Genomic DNA, 8981 nt, shown 5'->3' with positions numbered 1-8981 from the left:
GTTCGTAAATTTCTGACTCCTATCTCTTTCCCTGACCCTCCTAAATACAAAAACAGAATGCAAATTGAAATGTGAGTTGTGCCGTCTCCCGCTGGGCTGTAGGTCTGGCTTCATCCTTCATCTTCTGACTCCAGGATCTGTGACCTCCCTGTGAAAATCCCTTACAGGTGGGGTAAGGTGTGATTCCCGTGTTGACCCCTACAGAATCTCCAGAAATTCTGCGGGGGGTCTTTCAAGGGTTCGTTCCCATTGCCCAACTAAAGGTTAAAAGTTACCCATACAAACAAATCCAGATGTTTTCTGACCCTGTTGTTACCAGCTGATCAACAGATGGAGACTCAGGACTATGTTAATACAGTCACCCCCTTCCAATCACACCTCCGTGTGATACTGGTTCCCATGCTCTTCACATGTCTTGGGTGTATTCCTCTCCTTATGACACACATCATGTTTTCACTGTTATACATTGTACCACATTTAACCATTGAAACAAACAATACAGTACTAAATCACATTATCTGATATTTTAGCATTTGACAAGTTATAGCATATATCTACAGTAGACATGGCACTGTGAAATTTAATGTCATTTTTGTTCCTATAGTTCCCTGTGAAACAAATCTATAAAGTATATTTACAAGCACAAATCAACAAATCACATTTAGAAATGGAACATATAAGGCTGCAGATCACCAAGACAAAAATGGAAATTCAACTGCTGGACCATCAGTTAAAGGGGGGTGATGTGCCCACATGATTTTTAATTGTTTCAACAACAAAGGATTAACTGTACAAAATTTGTCCTTCTAGGAAATAAAGAAGACCTCATAAAATGAGAGGCATATTGTCGTTCTTTGACACTGGGGAGGGGATGGGCCAGTCAGAAATGATTGAAGCATATCATGTTTCTAACCGCTCTTCCATCTCGTGCATCAGCAGGGGGGTCAGGATTAATATCTGGATCATTAGGGGAACGAGTAGGACATTGTTCCCCTCTAATAGTGGCAATGTTGTGGAGGACCACACATGCCACTATATGTCACAAGCCCTTTCTGGGGTGACCCTGAGCCTACGAAGGCACTGGAACCGGGCCTTGAGCATCCCGATGGTCATCTCCACTCTGGCTCGTGTCCTGCAGTGAGCCAAGTTGTAGTGTTGCTGTGGGCCAGGGTCAGGGTCAGGGTAAGGGGTCAGCAGATAGCACTGGCAGGGGTACCCTCTGTCTCCGAGTAGGTAACCATCGAACTCTCCTATGATGATACAAGATACAGTTTATTAACAAAATTGACAACATTTTGATCATAGGATATAGCTATATACATAAACTCACCACAGGCAAATCTGGCACTCAGTGTAGACTCGCGAAGCATTCGTGAGTCATGCACAGACCCAGGCCACTTCGCTTCCACATTGTTTATCATGTGGGCTGCATCACATATGATCTTCACAGTGGAGAACAGTAATTAGCTGTATAGTGAAGTATATTTCATTTGGAATGTTAAGGGATACTATTTAGACCTACCTGTACATTAATGCTGTGGACAGATCTCCTGTTCACATAATCTCCTTCATTTATTGAAGGAGCTATGATCGGAATGTGAGTGCCATCTATGCAGCCAATCACACCTGGAAACCCTAAAATATATCAAATTGACTGATTAGTGCTTCAAGTCTCAAAGCTTTATGACATAAATTAATTAGTGCTTAGACTGATACCTGCAATTCTGTGGAACTCTTCTTTGAGAAGTCTGGTGGGTCTGTGACTTGGGAACACTACAAACGTATATAGTAGCCGTTTAAGTGCAAGCGTCACATTTCGGACAGCCCGACAGACAGTTGCCTTGGACACATGCTCTGCATCACCGATGTTATATAAAAAACTGCCGTTAGCAAAAAAACGAAGTGCAACACAAAGAATTTGCTCGGAACTGAGAGCGTGTCCACGATGTGTCATGTGAACGAGGTGAGGGCTGAGAATATCGTTTAAATAAATTATTGATGATGCAGAAAAACGGAAACGCTCAAATAGGTACTCATCAGGAAATGATAATACATCCAATCGGGGTCTAATAATCCTCTCCCGACGGAGATTTCTGCGGAGTATCTGCGCCTCAACATCAACTGGCTCTTCAAGGAAAGGACACGCCAGGTCTGCCACTGCCTTCAGTCTGCAAGCTTCAACTTAAGAGCAGGAGAAACTCCGGGTTAGTTGTAGAAAACCTGCCAGCAAGCAGGTTAGGTTCACGGAGTATGTTGCCAGGGTAATTGACTCAGAGTTAAGCTGAACTGGCTTTGTGAAACCGAAAAACCAGAGTTTCCCTCATCTCGGGGTTAACTCACTCAGAGTTTTCACTAAACCTGCTTTCTGAAACGGGCCCCAGGTGACATATCTGATACAGAAGACCTGAGTAGGAGCAAACAGCTTTTAACCCCTGAAGCCCATCAGCGCCCCCAGTACAAATGGGGGATTAGAGAGACTGAAGACGATCCAGCAGGGGGCATTGCTGCTCTCCTTGAGAGAGACAACCTGCCGTCTGCTCTCAAGGAGAGCGGCAATGCCCCCTGCTGGATCGTCTTCAGCCTCTCTAATCCCCTAGGACGAATGGGGGATTAGAGAGGCTGAAGCAAGCGGCAATGCCTAGGGACTAGAGAGACTGAAGACGATCCAGCAGGGGGCATTGCCGCTCTCCTTGAGAGAGACAACCTGCCGTCTGCTGTGACTCAATGGGGGAAAAGTGCAGCGTACAATGCAGCGTGACACAGAGTGATATTTTCACCTTGGATTGGTAGACAAAGAGGGAAAGGGTTGCCAAACCCGCCGACCCGATTGGCTGCCAGAGAAGGGCAACGGCAATGGTCGGACGTCCACCAACTGCTCAGCCTGACAATTTTATTTGCGTATCACAGAATTGCCTACGGGGGCATAAGAGGTTGGGCATGAAGGACAAGTGAGGCCTCGGGCAAGAAAGACACATTTAGTATAAAACGTCTCCTTGTGTGTTGAATCCGTGCAGATCCACCTTCTTATATACAGTCTATGAGATCCACAGCCTCATACAGCGTGTAGTTTGGATGATGTGTGGATGGCCCACCATCAGTCGGCGTGCTGTGTCTGTGAAAGAGATCCCCGGCTCGGATCTGTACAACTCATACTTACCTGGCAAGGGAGATACCATGATCAAGAAGGTGGTTCACCCAGGGCGAGGCTCAGCCATTGCACTCCGGTTGTGCTGACCTCTGCGAATTCCCCAAATGTGGGAATCTCGATTGCATAATTTCTGGTAGTGGGGGACTGCGTTCGCGCTCTCCCCTGATAAAACTGTTGAAAGAAAACTAAGTCGAAACCCAGCAGTGTCCGAAGAGAACCGGTGTTCAGGTGACATATCTGATACAGAAGACCTGAGTAGGAGCAAACAGCTTTTTAACCCCTGAAGCCCAACAGCGCCCCCAGTACATGAAAAACGTGTCAGGGCAGTTAAACAAGCACGAATATAGTCACGTTGACACGCCGTGTTGTTCAGAAGAAGCTCAGCTATCGAGCTGACGAGATGGCACAGGGATACCCTCTGCTTTCTAGTTTGTCCTTTTTAGTTGGCAAATCCATGTTTTTTTAATGTCAAATGACAAAGAAATATTTGGATATATTTAGAAATTGTTTTTCATTCTGTAATGCAGTGGGGTGCCATTCGCGGTTTTCTCCACTAGATGGTGCTGCAACTCTGTTAGTTAACACATCGTTAAAAACATGTTCTCCTCCACTACAGATCAGACTCTAATGTGACTTCCAGTTTATTCCCCTTGTTACATTTGAGACTGGTTTGTGTATTAAAGTATATTTAATCATAGTTTTTTTTTTTAAATAAGTGAAATCTGTCTTTGACTCGTATTGTACTCTGTGAAACCGCGAGTGAGACCGACGCTGCAGAGGACCAGTCCTCTAACTCCGACCCATTCTCAGTTATCGCTTCTCGGCCTTTTGGCTAAGATCAAGTGTAGTATCTGTTCTTATCAGTTTAATATCTGATAAGTCCCCTACCCGGGGACCATATATTAAATTGATTTTTGGAACAAGGAGATGGAATAGGGGCTTGCTCCGTCCACTCCACGCATCGACCTGGTATTGCAGTACCTCCGGGAACGGTGCACCCCTTCTCTCTGTGTCTAACGTGAATACATTCAGCTCAATAGGTGAGTGATTTGTCGTTCTGTTTAAATAGCTACATTGATATTTTGTTGGGATTTTACACTCCAGCAATTAATGCATGTTTATAGTTTTTAAAGGCTGCTGGATCGTCTTCAGTCTCTCTAATCCCCTAGGACGAATGGGGGATTAGAGAGACTGAAGACGATCCAGCAGGGGGCATTGCCGCTCTCCTTGAGAGAGACAACCTGCCGTCTGCTCTCAAGGAGAGCGGCAATGCCCCCTGCTGGATCGTCTTCAGCCTCTCTAATCCCCTAGGACGAATGGGGGATTAGAGAGGCTGAAGCAAGCGGCAATGCCTAGGGACTAGAGAGACTGAAGACGATCCAGCAGGGGGCATTGCCGCTCTCCTTGAGAGAGACAACCTGCCGTCTGCTGTGACTCAATGGGGGAAAAGTGCAGCGTACAATGCAGCGTGACACAGAGTGATATTTTCACCTTGGATTGGTAGACAAAGAGGGAAAGGGTTGCCAAACCCGCCGACCCGATTGGCTGCCAGAGAAGGGCAACGGCAATGGTCGGACGTCCACCAACTGCTCAGCCTGACAATTTTATTTGCGTATCACAGAATTGCCTACGGGGGCATAAGAGGTTGGGCATGAAGGACAAGTGAGGCCTCGGGCAAGAAAGACACATTTAGTATAAAACGTCTCCTTGTGTGTTGAATCCGTGCAGATCCACCTTCTTATATACAGTCTATGAGATCCACAGCCTCATACAGCGTGTAGTTTGGATGATGTGTGGATGGCCCACCATCAGTCGGCGTGCTGTGTCTGTGAAAGACATCCCCGGCTCGGATCTGTACAACTCATACTTACCTGGCAAGGGAGATACCATGATCAAGAAGGTGGTTCACCCAGGGCGAGGCTCAGCCATTGCACTCCGGTTGTGCTGACCTCTGCGAATTCCCCAAATGTGGGAATCTCGATTGCATAATTTCTGGTAGTGGGGGACTGCGTTCGCGCTCTCCCCTGATAAAACTGTTGAAAGAAAACTAAGTCGAAACCCAGCAGTGTCCGAAGAGAACCGGTGTTCAGGTGACATATCTGATACAGAAGACCTGAGTAGGAGCAAACAGCTTTTTAACCCCTGAAGCCCAACAGCGCCCCCAGTACATGAAAAACGTGTCAGGGCAGTTAAACAAGCACGAATATAGTCACGTTGACACGCCGTGTTGTTCAGAAGAAGCTCAGCTATCGAGCTGACGAGATGGCACAGGGATACCCTCTGCTTTCTAGTTTGTCCTTTTTAGTTGGCAAATCCATGTTTTTTTAATGTCAAATGACAAAGAAATATTTGGATATATTTAGAAATTGTTTTTCATTCTGTAATGCAGTGGGGTGCCATTCGCGGTTTTCTCCACTAGATGGTGCTGCAACTCTGTTAGTTAACACATCGTTAAAAACATGTTCTCCTCCACTACAGATCAGACTCTAATGTGACTTCCAGTTTATTCCCCTTGTTACATTTGAGACTGGTTTGTGTATTAAAGTATATTTAATCATAGTTTTTTTTTTTAAATAAGTGAAATCTGTCTTTGACTCGTATTGTACTCTGTGAAACCGCGAGTGAGACCGACGCTGCAGAGGACCAGTCCTCTAACTCCGACCCATTCTCAGTTATCGCTTCTCGGCCTTTTGGTTAAGATCAAGTGTAGTATCTGTTCTTATCAGTTTAATATCTGATAAGTCCCCTACCCGGGGACCATATATTAAATTGATTTTTGGAACAAGGAGATGGAATAGGGGCTTGCTCCGTCCACTCCACGCATCGACCTGGTATTGCAGTACCTCCGGGAACGGTGCACCCCTTCTCTCTGTGTCTAACGTGAATACATTCAGCTCAATAGGTGAGTGATTTGTCGTTCTGTTTAAATAGCTACATTGATATTTTGTTGGGATTTTACACTCCAGCAATTAATGCATGTTTATAGTTTTTAAAGGCTGCTGGATCGTCTTCAGTCTCTCTAATCCCCTAGGACGAATGGGGGATTAGAGAGACTGAAGACGATCCAGCAGGGGGCATTGCCGCTCTCCTTGAGAGAGACAACCTGCCGTCTGCTCTCAAGGAGAGCGGCAATGCCCCCTGCTGGATCGTCTTCAGCCTCTCTAATCCCCTAGGACGAATGGGGGATTAGAGAGGCTGAAGCAAGCGGCAATGCCTAGGGACTAGAGAGACTGAAGACGATCCAGCAGGGGGCATTGCCGCTCTCCTTGAGAGAGACAACCTGCCGTCTGCTGTGACTCAATGGGGGAAAAGTGCAGCGTACAATGCAGCGTGACACAGAGTGATATTTTCACCTTGGATTGGTAGACAAAGAGGGAAAGGGTTGCCAAACCCGCCGACCCGATTGGCTGCCAGAGAAGGGCAACGGCAATGGTCGGACGTCCACCAACTGCTCAGCCTGACAATTTTATTTGCGTATCACAGAATTGCCTACGGGGGCATAAGAGGTTGGGCATGAAGGACAAGTGAGGCCTCGGGCAAGAAAGACACATTTAGTATAAAACGTCTCCTTGTGTGTTGAATCCGTGCAGATCCACCTTCTTATATACAGTCTATGAGATCCACAGCCTCATACAGCGTGTAGTTTGGATGATGTGTGGATGGCCCACCATCAGTCGGCGTGCTGTGTCTGTGAAAGACATCCCCGGCTCGGATCTGTACAACTCATACTTACCTGGCAAGGGAGATACCATGATCAAGAAGGTGGTTCACCCAGGGCGAGGCTCAGCCATTGCACTCCGGTTGTGCTGACCTCTGCGAATTCCCCAAATGTGGGAATCTCGATTGCATAATTTCTGGTAGTGGGGGACTGCGTTCGCGCTCTCCCCTGATAAAACTGTTGAAAGAAAACTAAGTCGAAACCCAGCAGTGTCCGAAGAGAACCGGTGTTCAGGTGACATATCTGATACAGAAGACCTGAGTAGGAGCAAACAGCTTTTTAACCCCTGAAGCCCCACAGCGCCCCCAGTACATGAAAAACGTGTCAGGGCAGTTAAACAAGCACGAATATAGTCACGTTGACACGCCGTGTTGTTCAGAAGAAGCTCAGCTATCGAGCTGACGAGATGGCACAGGGATACCCTCTGCTTTCTAGTTTGTCCTTTTTAGTTGGCAAATCCATGTTATTTTAATGTCAAATGACAAAGAAATATTTGGATATATTTAGAAATTGTTTTTCATTCTGTAATGCAGTGGGGTGCCGTTCGCGGTTTTCTCCACTAGATGGTGCTGCAACTCTGTTAGTTAACACATCGTTAAAAACATGTTCTCCTCCACGACAGATCAGACTCTAATGTGACTTCCAGTTTATTCCCCTTGTTACATTTGAGACTGGTTTGTGTATTAAAGTATATTTAATCAAAGTTTTTTTTTTTAAATAAGTGAAATCTGTCTTTGACTCGTATTGGACTCTGTGAAACCGCGAGTGAGACCGACGCTGCAGAGGACCAGTCCTCTAACTCCGACCCATTCTCAGTTATCGCTTCTCGGCCTTTTGGCTAAGATCAAGTGTAGTATCTGTTCTTATCAGTTTAATATCTGATACGTCCCCTACCCGGGGACCATATATTAAATTGATTTTTGGAACAAGGAGATGGAATAGGGGCTTGCTCCGTCCACTCCACGCATCGACCTGGTATTGCAGTACCTCCGGGAACGGTGCACCCCTTCTCTCTGTGTCTAACGTGAATACATTCAGCTCAATAGGTGAGTGATTTGTCGTTCTGTTTAAATAGCTACATTGATATTTTGTTGGGATTTTACACTCCAGCAATTAATGCATGTTTATAGTTTTTAAAGGCTGCTGGATCGTCTTCAGTCTCTCTAATCCCCTAGGACGAATGGGGGATTAGAGAGACTGAAGACGATCCAGCAGGGGGCATTGCCGCTCTCCTTGAGAGAGACAACCTGCCGTCTGCTCTCAAGGAGAGCGGCAATGCCCCCTGCTGGATCGTCTTCAGCCTCTCTAATCCCCTAGGACGAATGGGGGATTAGAGAGGCTGAAGCAAGCGGCAATGCCTAGGGACTAGAGAGACTGAAGACGATCCAGCAGGGGACATTGCCGCTCTCCTTGAGAGAGACAACCTGCCGTCTGCTGTGACTCAATGGGGGAAAAGTGCAGCGTACAATGCAGCGTGACACAGAGTGATATTTTCACCTTGGATTGGTAGACAAAGAGGGAAAGGGTTGCCAAACCCGCCGACCCGATTGGCTGCCAGAGAAGGGCAACGGCAATGGTCGGACGTCCACCAACTGCTCAGCCTGACAATTTTATTTGCGTATCACAGAATTGCCTACGGGGGCATAAGAGGTTGGGCATGAAGGACAAGTGAGGCCTCGGGCAAGAAAGACACATTTAGTATAAAACGTCTCCTTGTGTGTTGAATCCGTGCAGATCCACCTTCTTATATACAGTCTATGAGATCCACAGCCTCATACAGCGTGTAGTTTGGATGATGTGTGGATGGCCCACCATCAGTCGGCGTGCTGTGTCTGTGAAAGACATCCCCGGCTCGGATCTGTACAACTCATACTTACCTGGCAAGGGAGATACCATGATCAAGAAGGTGGTTCACCCAGGGCGAGGCTCAGCCATTGCACTCCGGTTGTGCTGACCTCTGCGAATGGGGATGCGCAGAACAGGAGTGCAATTGATCCTGTACGCCATAGGCTTAGAGTCCACGTAGGAGAAATGAATAATTCTGATGTCACTGACCCAAGTAGTAATTTGCATATGCCTTCCCCCAGGCATTTTGGACCAGGAAGTCCAATGATT

General features: G+C 46.7%; 6 non-coding genes and 2 pseudogenes across 6 annotated transcripts; 7 read left to right on the top strand and 1 right to left on the bottom strand.

Moving 5' to 3' along the window:
- Positions 1-372: 372 nt before the first annotated feature.
- Positions 373-8873, bottom strand: LOC133986352 (putative nuclease HARBI1; annotated as a pseudogene).
- Positions 3150-3313, top strand: LOC133986490 (U1 spliceosomal RNA). Its single transcript, XR_009925519.1, has one exon. It is a non-coding gene; the product is annotated as a U1 spliceosomal RNA (small nuclear RNA).
- On the top strand, positions 3961-4151 carry LOC133986515 (U2 spliceosomal RNA). The gene has a single exon (XR_009925539.1). It is a non-coding gene; the product is annotated as a U2 spliceosomal RNA (small nuclear RNA).
- Positions 5012-5175, top strand: LOC133986488 (U1 spliceosomal RNA). The gene has a single exon (XR_009925517.1). It is a non-coding gene; the product is annotated as a U1 spliceosomal RNA (small nuclear RNA).
- LOC133986519 (U2 spliceosomal RNA) lies at positions 5823-6013 on the top strand. The gene has a single exon (XR_009925542.1). It is a non-coding gene; the product is annotated as a U2 spliceosomal RNA (small nuclear RNA).
- LOC133986487 (U1 spliceosomal RNA) lies at positions 6874-7037 on the top strand. Its single transcript, XR_009925516.1, has one exon. It is a non-coding gene; the product is annotated as a U1 spliceosomal RNA (small nuclear RNA).
- LOC133986513 (U2 spliceosomal RNA) lies at positions 7685-7875 on the top strand. The gene has a single exon (XR_009925537.1). It is a non-coding gene; the product is annotated as a U2 spliceosomal RNA (small nuclear RNA).
- On the top strand, positions 8736-8867 carry LOC133986495 (U1 spliceosomal RNA; annotated as a pseudogene).
- Positions 8874-8981: the final 108 nt, after the last annotated feature.

This window comes from Scomber scombrus, chromosome 9 (genome assembly GCF_963691925.1).
Source record: "Scomber scombrus chromosome 9, fScoSco1.1, whole genome shotgun sequence".
Lineage (NCBI taxonomy): Eukaryota > Metazoa > Chordata > Actinopteri > Scombriformes > Scombridae > Scomber > Scomber scombrus.
Note: the sequence above shows the minus strand (reverse complement) of the source record. Positions and strands in the feature narration are given on the sequence as shown.